This window comes from Ixodes scapularis, unplaced genomic scaffold (genome assembly GCF_016920785.2).
Source record: "Ixodes scapularis isolate PalLabHiFi unplaced genomic scaffold, ASM1692078v2 PGA_scaffold9__187_contigs__length_104089568, whole genome shotgun sequence".
Classification (NCBI taxonomy): domain Eukaryota; kingdom Metazoa; phylum Arthropoda; class Arachnida; order Ixodida; family Ixodidae; genus Ixodes; species Ixodes scapularis.
The window spans coordinates 68,581,313-68,595,870 of record NW_024609884.1 but is presented as its reverse complement, the minus strand read 5'-3'; positions in this window follow the sequence as shown (position 1 = coordinate 68,595,870).

The window sequence follows — 14,558 nt, the reverse complement described above, 5'->3', positions numbered from 1 at the left end:
AAATAAGTAAATACCGCTTTATTCTTTCTGCTCTGAGCGAAGATGATCGTTCGACGTTCAAAATATCACCCGCACGCTACAAATCTTTGAGAACAATACGAAGAGACACATTTCATAGCCCACAGACTTTATTCTCTACGTTTTGAATGTTTTCATTCGCTCATGCACGACGGGGTCATTTTCATAGTGTGACAGGACTGGCATATTATCAATATATAAGCGTCAACGGAATGCTGCCGAGCCTTGAACACACTCTATATTCCTTTCGATTGTAATTTTGCTTTCAATCGTCGCTTGTTTTTACACACCTGCTGCGGAACACACGTTTGGGACTGAAATGTAGCGAACATCGTTCACTGATGAAGAAAAATACACTAACTAATGCAATTACACTTTTACAGTGTTAATCAAGGTACATACTATTCGATACGACCCAAATGACCAAAGTGTTCCGTGTTATTTTCCGTTAAAGAGACAAAATGCACGCGCGTTTTCCAATAGGAATGCACGGGGGCACCGCAAAAGTAGACTGGTTGCTGTCTGCTTCAATTTGCGTCACGGAAGCCGCATAGACACTAGCGCCAGTTGAACCTCTAGCGTACATTATAATAACTCTACATGTAAAATTTTATTTTTTCTTTTAGTTACCCTACACATACATAGATGGCGCCACCGCCCCATCAAGAAATCCGTGAGACGCATAGCCAGGAGAATTCAGCTGGCGGTTCAAACAAGTGCCGCCAGAGGGCGAGAGTATCGAATTTTTCCCCTGGCAAGCAATTTAGCCTGGATCTATACAGCAGCGAATGCACGCATCCACCGCAACGCACTGAAAGGCTGGATGTGGCGCTGTAGTTGCGAATACGGCGACTGCGGCGGAAGCCGCGCAAAGGACGCGGAGGCGTCGGCGCGCTGGAGCAGCTGGAGTTGCCGGCGTCGCCGAGGCGGGTGTGGCGTCTGCTCCTGCTCGCGAGATTTTAACGGTCGTCGTGCGGCGCCCGCACTGGTTCGGTTGCCAATGTAGGGTCGACCAATAATGCTTCGCGAAATATAATTAAGCTTTCTAAAGGTTTGTGTAGATACTGTAATGCAAAGTAAAGCGGTAATTCCGGTTTAAACTGAAAATTTTGTTCTTTTGTTTCCCAACGTTCGATCGGTAAGTTCTGTTTCTATTTCAGACAATTCCACGTATGGATATGCATATTTAAGATTCTGGGAGTGATCAGTAGATCTCGACGCACACCAGGATTAATTCAAGACTCAGATGAAACAATTCGCAGAAAGGGGATATGTGTGGCTTATTTTGAGCCGGGCACCTTCACGAGCACAAAGAAACAGCCTCAGGAAGAACGCGCGTACCACTGTCACGATTTTTTTTTTTTATGTCATTATAGTTGTTGAAGTTGAAGCATCGTATTTGTTAAGATGCATATAGTTTTTTACCTCCGGTTGTGCACTTACCGACACACACACACACACACACGCACACACGCACACACACACGCACACACGCACACACACACACACACACACACACATATATATATATATATAATAATTGAATTTGATATTTGGAACCTCGCGTTCGTAAACGTGAATAGTTTACCATTTCGTTTGTTTTTCACCTCTTTCCGTTTGAAACTTGTTCGTTGATTCATACTCCTGTAATTCACTTTTTTTGTGGGCACGTAAGAAAGGCCTTCAGAACGCACTCATTTGAAGAATCCGCGAAAAGGTAAGCTATCTCTGTTCTCGTTCGCGGAATCCTTAGAGCCAAGAGTTCGTTCTTAAGGACTTTAACGTGCTCTAAAACGGTGTACATATTTTTCTTTGTACCTTAAGTTCCAATAAAGACAACAGAATGCTTTCTTGAAACGCATTTTTGATGTACGTATTTTAATTACTAATATGCAAGGTGTGCCACAAAAAAAAAATACAGGTTTTGTTTCACCGAAAAAATAAACTACGCATCGCCGAACGCTCATTCTTCGAGCCATGGTGTCGCTAGAGGTAACCAGATGTCAAAGTTTCAGCACGAACCGATATTTTATTAAAAAACTATAAAGGTTTTTTTTCTGAAAATGTCAATGGGAAAATGGTGACCGACAGAGCTTTCGAATACACCAGAAACCGAAAACGGGCAAAAATGGGCCCCATTTACCCATTGAAATTTTCGGGCCAAAATTTTGGCTTCTGATTCGAACCTCTAGCGCTACCTTTCGGAGGAGAATGAGTGGATCGGCTATGCATAGTTTAGTTTTCGGAGAAAAAAACAACAACAACAACAACAACAACAAAAAAAAAAAACTGTAAATTGTTTTTGGACCTGAAACTAGACATTTGAGAGAAATCTCTCTGGTTGGGGAATACAATAATTAAAATATGGCAACCAACCAATTCCTTAACACGTTTCGAACCGACTCGGTTCTTCGTCAGGGGCGACTGTGGCCGTTGACATAGGCTTTTCATCGAGTCCTGGCATATTCAAACGACTCCAGGCAACATAAATAGGTGCCTTGGTGCTTTACCAACAGTGTATGTGAACGGGCTTCGCCATATTCATGAAACAAGAAGATCGAGAAATGCGCCACATCCCTGAGAGAAGAAAAAGAAGATCGAAAAACGTCGCTCCTCAACGGCCACAGTCGCCCCTGACGAAGAACCGACTCGGTTCGAAACGTAGGGCATGTGTACCATGCCCTACGTTTCGAACCGTTGGTTGGTTGCCATATTTTAATTATTGTTTTTGGAACACCCTGTAAGTATGAGCACTCGCAACTCGCTGAACGACGCGAGAAAAAAAATTGAGCAGACCGCATTTATTTATTTATTATTTATTAATACTGCAATTCCTTAATGGGATTTTCGCTGGTGGGTAAAATAGTAAAAAATACAACCTTATATTAGAAATAAAATAAAATATGGAAACAAGTTGTAGTACGCTTGAACAAAAATAGGAAATGTTATAGTACACATGAACAAATACGGTACCGAAGGAGCAAATTTAAATTAGATGCGAATAATGGCAATGATGGCTACATAAACTCTCGGCCAGGTCATTCCACTCAGTTATTGTTCGTGGAAAAATGGAATACTTAAGGCAAATATTTCGCAATTGAAAAGGAGTTATTGTTGGAGCATGCTTTTGTCGAGTAGTGCCATATTCTGATGAGAAAGTGAATAACTCGGACAGGGCTACCTTATAATGGTCATTAATTAACTGGCACCCAAATTTTAGTCGAGAATGCCGATTTCTTTCAGATATGGTCAGTGAATTAGATCTGGTTAAAAATTCGGTTATGGAAGTACGCCCAAAGTTATTATAAAGCGAGCGGCCTTTTTTTCGTACTCGATCAAGTTCAGTGAAAGGATCCCAAATGATTGCAGCATAATCTAATGTCGGCAGGGCTATAGATATGTGCGAAGACGTAAGAAAAAGAGAGAAAGTTTTAACGTTCTTCTCAGAAAAAATAACTTCCGCAGAGCATTAGATGTTACGTTATTGATTTCCTTTGTCCAAGTAAGATTATGAGTAATCCACAGTCCAAGGTATTTATACTCTGTGACTTCTGATTAGGGGATATTATTAACATTGTAACGAACTTTAAAGAGTGTTTTTTAGTAATTCTCATAAAAACCGTTTTATCAAAGTTAATGGTCATTTGCCAATCCGTGCACCATGTCGCGATATTTTGAAATGCTTTGTTTAATAAAAGTTGATTCGATGCGCTATCTACCTCTGAGTATATTTCAATCATCAGCGTATAATTTGATTTTCACAGGAACATCTCGATCGTAGTATGTCATCAATAAACTGCAAAAAAAAAAAAGAAAAAGGGGGGGGGGGGGAGGGGAGAGGGTCCAGCACAGACCCCCGGGGAACGCCAGAGTTCACAAAAAGTCGGTCAGAACAATGTTGACCGAAAACTAGGTACTGTCGACGGTTTGAGAGATATGCTGAGATCCATTTTACTAACTGTCTGTTCCTACATATTTTGTCTAATTTGTATATTAGTTTCTTATGGGAAACCTTATCGAATGCCTTCGATAAATCCATAAAAATAGCATCAATTTGTTTTCTGTTGTTAGTTGCCGAGGAAAAATCGTGAATAGTCTCAATTAATTGAGTACATGTCGAGAAGCCTTTTCTGAAGCCATGCTGATGCTTAGACAGAATGTTGTGCTCATCCAAGAATGCTGATAAATGAGTATATATTATAGTTTCAAGAAATTTACATGTACTTGAAGCAAATGAAATTGGACGGTAGTTGCCTATGCATTGTTTGTTCCCCTGCTTAAGAATTGGTTTGACCCTGGCAATTCTCCAGTCGTCTGGAACCTGACACTCATACAATAATTTTGAAAAAAAAAACAAACAAACAAACAGATATTTTGAAATCCATACAGCGTACCTTGAGAAAAATTCATTGGGAATATTGTCCGGCCTAGAAGACCTTTTAACATCAACTTTCAATAGCATATTGAATATAGCGTGTTCAGTAATTACAATATTAGACATAAGAGGGTAGTGGGTATCAAAGCATGGTAAAACATCACTGTTTTGCGTAAAAAAAACGATTTAAAGTGTTCATTAAATGCGTCTATGATTATACTTTCTTCGTTGGTTAGATTAGCGTCAACCTAAAAATAAAAACATCACACACCATAAAATTTGGAGATATTTTACGCCAAAACTTTTCCGGTGAAGTAGATATGAAGTTTGTCAAAGACTCACCGAAATAACTACTTTTAGCAATGTTAACCTGGGTTTTAAGTTCTAAAGAAAGAGCCGTGAACTTTTCATTTAGATCTAAGGACCCGTTGCTTCTTTTTATTTTCCCTTTTTAATCACTTCAGTTGTATTTTTAGCTGTAGTGACTTCCTAGAAATCCAATGGGTTTTGTTATTTTTTTTAACAATTGGTGGCACAAAGCGTTCGATACATTCATTTACAATACTTTTAAACAAGTTCCAAAGGGTGTCCACATCCCCCGTACAGTTTACGAAGTTTTCAAAATTAAATGAGAGCATATATATACGAGACATCATCTGTACGAGAAAAGTGAGGTTAACACTTCGCCTTCTTTTTTCTATTTACAGAAATATCTTCTAGAGCCACCAGCACCGCGTTGCGATCAAAAATTACAGGGTCTACTTGACATTTAGCTTCGGTAGAAATCGTACCACTTTCGAAAACAAGATCAAGTATAGATTTAGAATTTCCCTGTATTCTCGTAAAATCATCAACGATTTGTAGTGAGTCGAACGTAAAGGCTAAGTCTAAATTGCTTCATTTAAGTCATCATTTTGGTGTTTGAATGAAAAAGCGGACCAGTCAACATTTGGTGAACTTAAATCTCCTGTCAGACTAATCCGATCGCCAGGCTTCACGTGTTTACCGAGATACATTTTTAAACTATCGAGAACCGAAATAGAAGTACCAGGATGTTTATAAAAAGCCCCTATTATGTATTTATATTTGTTTCGGTACGCTTTGCAAAAGACGCATTCGATACCAAGTATTTCGGGCATGCTGATTCTTTTAGGAAGCTTTTAAAAATAATACACACGCGGCGACACGCCAGCACCTCTACTTCCACGGTCTTTCCGGAGTACACTGTCGCCAGTAAGGGCAAATTCACTGTCTTATATGTTATCGTATAACCAGTATAACCACGTTTCTGTTAAAAGGGTGATATCAGGATGATAACAGAACAACATTCCCTCCAACTCATCCGCGTCCGGGGGACAGCTAGCGCCATCTATTGAGCTTACCAGGCAGGACTCTACGGGAGATACTGGAGTAACGTCACAAATCACGTGTCTGAAGTCTGTCACAAGGCACATTGGGAAAGGTCAGTTCCGTGCCAAGAAAGTGTCGTCTATGAGATAGCGCTGGCTTGTGGTTTTAAGTACGTGGGACAGACGTCTAGACGTGTAAACGATAGGCTACTAGAACATAAAAGAACTATAAAAATAAATGCGTCAAACTCAGACATGGCGAAACATATCGGAGAATGTAAAACTTGCACGGCAGGTCGTCAGAGACTAAAGTTTTAACACAAACAGCATAATAATAATAATAGTAATAATAATAATAATAATAATAATAATAATAATAATAATAATAAGAATAATAATAATGTTTATTTTCCGTCACAACACGAATGACGAAGGGGGACCGAGGAAAAGAGCTGCATCATGCAGCTTGACAAGCCCTCGCCCCCCCCCCCCCCCCCCCTCCTCCTTACATATGGCAGCAGCGGCACAACAAGTAATCCAAAAAGAAAACCAAGAGAAAAGCTAAAAAATTCAGAGATGACAATAGGACAATATTACAATGATATCGAGAGGATTGAAAGAGAAACAATAAAAATCAGGACAATAGGAAATTGTATTTTCCAGGCCTCGATGCAGCTTGACAGTAAAGCAGGGGACACATGAGCTATGGAAACGGGCGCCGCGCGGCAGTATCATAGCAACCGGTGCTGGCGTCCGTAACTCACTTCCGCGCGTCGAATTCGGCGGGAGTTGATACCACGAGGGCGCCACAGTATTTGGTGCCCCAGTAGGGTTCCGGTAGTGTATTTATTTGTTCTTCAGCAACGCACAGCGTTCAGGTGAGACTTTTCTTTTGAGAAGTACCTGCGCGAATTTCTGAAAGGAATACTAATAACAAAATGAGGCGAAACAAATGAAAAAAAGAAGAGGAAAACCGGAAACTCGCAGGGGCCCGCCAATAGGGGGAGGGGCGGTAGCGAGCTCGTTTGCAAACAAAACATCGGCGAATAGGTAAAGCCACGCGGTGCGCCTCTGGTGCGCCTAGCGGTGAGCGGCGAACGGCGCGCGGCGCCCAGTTTCACCGCTCATGTGTTCCATGCCTTGGAATATATCTCATTCTTTCGGTTGTAATTTCTTTTTGCCTGCATTGTAAACAAAGAGTGTAACAAAAGCCACAGAGGGAAAAAGAGAAGGATAAAAAGAGGAAAAGAAGAATTTTGTGCGAAAGTACTTTTTTTTTTTTTTCAGTGCAAAGTGAACAAAAGGTTTTAATGATTATCTTGTTTCAAATATAAATCGCAGGCGTTCTGAACAGAGAATGGGTCTGGGAGGGAAGTTGGTGATGATTGTATCGAGAATGACTGTGGACATTTCTAAGAGGTCATTCGGTGGCTGGTTTAAGTGTGTCTAAGAGTCCAATGGGTGCATTGTAAACGAAGTGTATGTCCAGGAGATGAGTTGTTGTCTATCCGGGGTATATAAAGAGCGAGAGAAAATAAACGATTTAGCTGCGTTCGAGACGTGTTTTCTTGTTCATTTTTTCTTCGACTTCAAGTTTTTTTGTTTGTTTTCCTCACGACAGCCTCGGATTTTAAACAACATAATTAAAATTTTATCATGTTTTTTTTCTTGTATATCTCGCTTGTGAATTATATTTTGACCTACCTTCGTATAGAGCCGCCAGTGAATACAGGTCATATATCTTTTTTGACCAGCTACGCATAAACTCACCCGCACTGCTTTTGTTATTCTGTATCAAAGTGGCAATGCAGGCGAGTTGGTTCATCGTTACAAAATGGAATCAGCGCGCAAACAACGAAGACACAAGGAAGAGGAATTGACGGTGTGTACTACTTGCAGAGACAGGGCATTTGCATAGGCGCATGCGTAGCTCCAGTGTTGTGTGATATTTTTTTGGCGAAGATAGACAAAACCATTAGCGAGAATTTAGATTCGAGCTTGGTCACCAAGGTATTTAGATACGTAGACGACTACCTGGTGATGATCAACAGGCCTGAAGGGAACTCGGGTGACATCGTTGTCAATTCAGTGTTGGACGTTTTCACGCGTCATTCTGGGGGATTGAAGTTTACGCATGAGCGCCAAAACGGCTTGTTTCTGCAGTATCTTGATTTGAAAATGAAGTTCACCGAGCGGCACGTGTGTTGGCTTTATCATCCACGCACAAAGAAAGGGCTCCTGCCCTTTGATTCCGCACACTCCAAGTTGGTTAAGAGGAGCATCGCGTCATCTTGTTTGCAGGCGGCCTTAGCAAAATCTTGCCCCCACACGTTGCAGGAGAGTTTTGAAAAGCAGATTGATCGGCTTAGCTCCGCGGGCTTCCCAGCGACAGTTCTGTTGGCGGTAGCAGAAAAGCTACTAAGAAAGGTAAAGACGGGACCCCAACAACCAAGAGACCGGCCAAATAGGAGACCGCAAGTAATCCCATATTTACACAAGGTATCCCACAATCTAAAAAAGATTGCGGGGCGCTATGATGTACCGGTTGTCTTTTCGGCGCCCTGCAAGATGCTGCAGCTATGCCCCAGAGTGGCGGACAGGGGAACGGGAAGGAATAGATGTTCCGTAAAGCACAGAAACAAGTACGTCGAGTGCGCGATGGGGGTAGTTTATAGGATCCCGTTAAGCTGTGGTCGAGTATACATCGGCCAGACTGGCCGATGTGTTAATGACCGAGCACGTGAACACGCGCTTTCGCTGCGATCAACCTCGGGCGGTCACTTGCCTTTACACTGCAGCACTTGCTCGTGCGAGCCGATATTTGATCGCATCTCGATTTTGGGAAGAGGGGCCGATAAGACAGCACGCGAGCTGCTCGAAGCATTTGAGATAGGAAAGGAAGGTGACCAATGCGTCAGCCAAACATCGATTTTTTTTTTACTTAAGAGAGAGGTAGCTTTTTTGAGCACGTTTTGATGGGGTGATGATTTGGTGGTTTGTTTGTTTTCCTCGTTAGTTTCTTTTTCAATAAACGTTCAGTTGAAGTCCAGCGCTTGTCCTGTCAATTCCTCTTCCTTGTGTCTTCGTTGTTTGCGCGCTGATTCCATTTTGTTATTCTGGTTGTGTTAATTCATCAGAGCGGTTGCACGAGAAGTTATTGCCTTTCTACACCCCCTCTGTTCGTGCCACCGTACTGCAGTCCTTCTGCGAGTTCGGAGTCACCAGTGGCTGTAACCTTCATTATGCCGACCTGTAGCACCTAGCCTAGCAACTTCTTTGCCCCTCCATCCAAAACTTTGCTCCCTTTAAAGGGGTACTCCGGCGATTTTTGAGCTACCTCAACTAACTATATTTTCTGACTCCCCGTCCTTTACCCTTTCTGGTACGCTATTTAGTATCGTGAAATTCATAATAGTTATCGCGAAATCGGCAAATGAAAATGGTGCAAAAACCAACATTCAAATATACCCGCCCTTTTCAGTGCCGTGACGTCAGTGGAAGGTAAGCTTGCTAGTCGGGCGAGCAGTCTAAACAATAGAATATGCCAATCATTTGTTCCGTGATGGGGCACGGGGACTGGAGCGAGCTTCCAAAGCATTCATTTGACACCATGAAACTGCCTCGAATCAGTTGGGAACAAATTCTACAGTCCAAAGAGTGAACCCCTGCACTTCCAATGACGTCACTTTTTCGTTGTTGCCAGTAGAGACTTTCAGTTTGAAAAACACGGTAGGACCCTAATTTTAAATTCAATAACTTCGTGAAAAAAAATTATTTTGACCTAATATTTGGGATACTATTTTGGCGATGTTGTTTGGCGAGTTTAGCAAAATTTCAAGCAAATCGGGGAAGAAATCGGCGGAGTACCCTTTTAATGATTATTTTTAAGTTCGTTGCCTGAACAGTGTTGCCCGACTTCAACAGACACATTTTAAAATAGGAAAGAAAATAATTTATACAGTATTTTATTTAAAATTTTTGGAAATGGTTCCTAATGCTTACATAATGAAACGGCAAACTTATATATATTTTTTTTTGTGATTTAGCTTTTTCCTTTTTCTTTTTCTTTTTTTTTTTTTTTGCTCTTCCGCCAGGTGGCGTTAGCTCTGTCTCAATCTTCACGGATTCGCGTAATAGTCGGACTTCAGTCGAACTTTTGTCGGAATTTGCGGTAAAAGTTAGAAGAAAGTCGAACCTGGTCGAGCTCGAAGTTCGGAAGGTTCGCGACATCCCCATAGTCGGTGACAGGTTAAGAGTTCAGAGGACACTCCTCCCACCTCTTTCCACTTAAGCAGAGCGAACGCTGGAGATGAGGCGACCTCCTCTCCAGCGTCCGCTCTGCTAAAGTGGAAAGAGGTCGGAGGAGTGTCCCCTGAACTCTTAGCCTGTCACCGACTATAGTTACAGTGAGCAACAGAAAGGCCAGTAACAGCGGCTCGATTTCGGTATGTGCTTCTCACGGTAAAGCGCATAGAACATGCTATAGGCAACTCTGTTTGAAGTGTCGTGTCAACAATAGTGTTTTCGGTGTATAGACTGGTAGGCCACCTCCTTTCGCCCTCATTGCACAGCTAAAACTATAACTGCGAAAACATTATTTGTGCCGATTTTCTTCATCTTTACAGTTTGAGTATACAGATATAATAAACGCAACAACGTTAAATGCTTCGATACGAAATTAAAGGCAGCCCTTCTATGCTATATCACTGTGCCATTACGTAAACTATTTTTAACACGAAATTGGACACCGTATGTTTAATAATATTTCGACAGAACTCTCAAGGCAGTTGCAATCTTAATTTGGTTTTCTCACCTTGTGTCTTATCTTTGCGTGATCCCATGAGTAGTTTCGATGGTGTTCCAAAACATTTTTTTCTATAATACTCCCCAATAGCTGGCTCGTGCGTGCGTAAGAAAAAAAAAACAAAAAAAAAAGTTTGCACATTGGAGATGATCGCCGCGTCGTCTCGCCTATGGTCAAACGGTGGACTCTCACGTCACTTAAAAACGTTCCACTGCTCTCTGTTTTCTTCTCTTTCGAATGCCAAAGCATTAACTGTCCCATGGAGAAAAGCCGGCGTTTTCTGTAGCCGTTGTCTGTAGCAGCGAAAACGGCATATGAATTCCCACTGGCCAAAAACACAGCGATGCAGATGTTCTTCACGGAAGCCTGCGGGGGCGCTCAAGGTCAAAGCGGACGCGCCTCAGAAACAAAACACAAAGAAAAGCATAGCAACGCGGATGCTTCGTCACAGAAGCCGGCGGGGTTTGCCACGCCTGAGTAGTGGGAGAGGGTGATGTCACCGCCGGGGCGCCGTGTGGAAAAGGAAGACGTGGCGCGCTGCTTGTAGGAATGCGCTGTGTGTAAGAATGCTTTCGCATTCCTACACAGAAACAGTCTTAATTGTTTTCGTTTATTTTTTTTGCGTCGTAGTTTCGGTACTTAATCTCTTCACATGCAAATTACCATTGAATAGCGTGAAGTACAATTTTTGTTTTCTTTTTTAAGAACTGCTATGGGCTAATATGCCAGCCAGGGTGAATATTTAATAAAGTTTATCAGGTCATTTTAGGTAATCAGAAATTGGGTAATTAGGACATTTATATCGTACTATGACACTCAAGCGCCGCGCTCGATAACAGCACACCAAACATAATAATAATTTTGTTTCAAGTGCCCATTTTTTAAAACCTGTTCTGAATCTTCAAGGGAACGTGTACTATCATTCGACTTTTTATAAAAGATTTCGTCATTATTTCGTTTTTTGCACCATCAAAGTTTTGCGGAAAAGAACAACAGTTGGAAACTGCACGCAAGAAACGAAAGAATAAACGCGCAAGATATGGTCCCTTGTCTTGCGACCAAAGTAGAACATTGTAAAAAAGTAACGAAACAAAATATTACACACACAACAACGTCGGATTGTTCTCGTACCTCGTTCGAAGAAACGCAAAAAAAAACAAAAAAACAAACAAACAAACAAGCAAACAAACAAACAAATCGGTTTTGAAGGTTTTGGGTTTTCCGTTTCGAGTGTTTCCCGTCACATCATCCGCAGAATGATGAGCGACTGGGCGTTCGAGAGGTGCCACTGCGCAGCGAGCGACGCGATAAATCTCACGCGACCTTAATCGGGAAGCTCGCGCTCGGACAGCATTGTCAACAAGAGTCCACGGGGACTGGCCGGTTGCTAAACCCAGCCTGGAACAGCGAGGGCTCGGCCCACGAATGAATGCAGCTCGGTTCGCTCGATTCTCGCAATGGGCCGTCTCTCCCAGGGGTGCACTGCATGCACGCGCGATGGTGTCCAGTCGAGGCCTCATTTACGTGACGACAAGGTTCCATTCGCGTGGCCACAAAGCTTGAATGGCGGCAACGCGCGCTGGCGACGTTGAGCGGGAAAGAACGAACAAAATACAACGCCCGTACGCGCGCGTATACTACTCGTGGAACTGCCCATTTTTCCCAGAACCTAAAAGTTCACCGTTCCCAAAATAGACGTGCAACACACGGATTGTTCATGATGCGTTGTTTCGGTCGACTGCATTTTCAGACACCGAAGCGGAGTCTGCGTCGGCCAGCTTAAAGTGTACTTGGGTGTAAGCGGGCGTCGTGCGCGCGCAGTTTTAGTTTAGTGATCGACAGAGCTTGCCGATTCGTAGGCGAGGATATTCCACTGAGAGCTTGAGTCCCACGAAGCTCAATCTTTCTTTAGTTTGCCTTCAAAGACCATTTCGTATATGCGCAGCATATCCGTTCCGCCCCACCGAATCAACGTTCTGTCCCTTGCGACGCCCGAGTAAGCGAATAATAGACTTCGCTTCGAGATTGAGCATATATATATATATACAGCCGTGGTATGTGGCTCGTCCTTCTCGAAAAAGACTCGGCCAGGTCTGAGCATGGGATACAACTTCCTGTTTGAGATGGCGTCGGAATGCGTGTGCACGCGGCCGCTCATAAACTTGGAGCTAAAAGAAGCGCGCGCCTGGAAAGGGAGACGGCGAAAGGTGGCTGTTTCGCAATGGTTGAGCGCGATGGCCCATATCGCTGGAGATTTACGGTCGCCATTTTTGTTTCGCCGCTAAGAGAAGGTATACGAACAAGGCCAAGTGGTGTTGTATAAGCAGGATGGACACACTCGCGCTCTTCTTTTCGTAAGGATTAGAGCGATGGCTGTTGCGACACTCCTGCAAGCCGGGTTTGTGTTTCCTGCATACTCATGCCACTCGCAGGATATATACTTGCGAGTCGCGACAGTGTTGTTACTCGGTTCAAATATTGACCTTTTTTTTTTTTTCTACATTTTCTGTCCGAAGCGTATCTAATCTTCGCCTGCTTACATAAGAAAAATATTGTTTGTTGTATTTTTTATTGTTAAATAAATAAAAAAAAAACTTTCAAAATAACAATCCTTAAAAAAGAATTTTCACGTTCACTGGGAGTGTCTAAAATGTATATTTTCTTTTTTTTTTAATTTCAAGACAATCTGACTACAAGACCGAACAGACCTTGTAAATAAACTATCCCATTGTATCGAACACACGTACACGCGCGTGCGCACACACGCGCAAGAACGCGCACACACACACAAACAAACAAACACACAAATATGAAAGCCGATGGTAAAATATTGTGTAAGAGATTTCGCAGAACGCAAATTTTGAACTTTAACTATTTTTGTGTGGTCTTTATGAAGGAACGGGTCTAGTTTCATCACCAATATTTTGTATACTAATTTTCTAACCTCAGTAAACATATGCCCGGATATTTCGTTGCTGAGTCACGATATTTGCCCGAGGTACAGTACTTCAAATTTAAACAAAAAGGCATTTTGAAAAAAAAAAAAAAAAATGTGTATCCCACTTAAAAAAAATAAAAAAAATAAAAAAAATGTTTATACCGAATAGCACGTATCTTCTCTCTCCCCATTAATATAATAGGAACTCGACTTGGTTACAACAAATACTGAAACATTTATTGTGTCGATCCTCAATAATATAAAAAATAAACTTAGAAGTTGCATTATTTTCTCAATCAAAGTTTTTGGAAATAAATATCAGTAGTTGTGCTTAAAAAGTGAAAGCAAATATATAAATTTAATTGCAAAAAAAAAGTGAAAGCCGTTTACGACTCCCTGTAATGCCGAATTAGAGCGCAGCTCTTGAGGAGGAGGAGGGAAGGGTATGGGGGTTGGTGGGTCAAGTGACCTGGGGGTGTGACGGGACCTTGGGGTTATGACCTTGGGGGGCGGGGTTTACGTGCCCTGGGGGGTCACGTGACCTCGGGGGGGAGTCACGTGACCTGGGGGAGTCACGTGACCTCACGGTTACGCCGACGCCGACGCCGCTCAAGCCGGAAACGGGCGCCTAATAGCCTGCGCTCTAAAACACAACGAAACGCCTGAATGACGCAAAGTCAACAAGAGTGGTGCCGCGAACACGAGCCCGATGGAGGAATAAATTCCCGCAGATCTACTATAGACGCTCGTTAAACCCTTCTAAACAATAAAAAAAAAAAAAAAAAATGGTAACGAATGCGTTTTTGCTGTCAGACTTGCGCCCGCTTGTGTCCTAAAGCTCGGTCAGCCAAACTTGTCGTGATACTTGTTTCCGTCTTGTAAACGACGCCTTGCAAAAACCTAGACGCACGTACCACCCGCCCCTTTCAAGTTCTTAACGGTCTTTAAAGGAAGAAAATATCTCTATTGCTCGACATAAATGACGGCGGTACACCCGCATTCCTCTCGCTCTAGTCGTGCCACACGCAACTTGAAATGTGCCTCTATCAAGAGGCCCTGAAAACTCGTAATAGA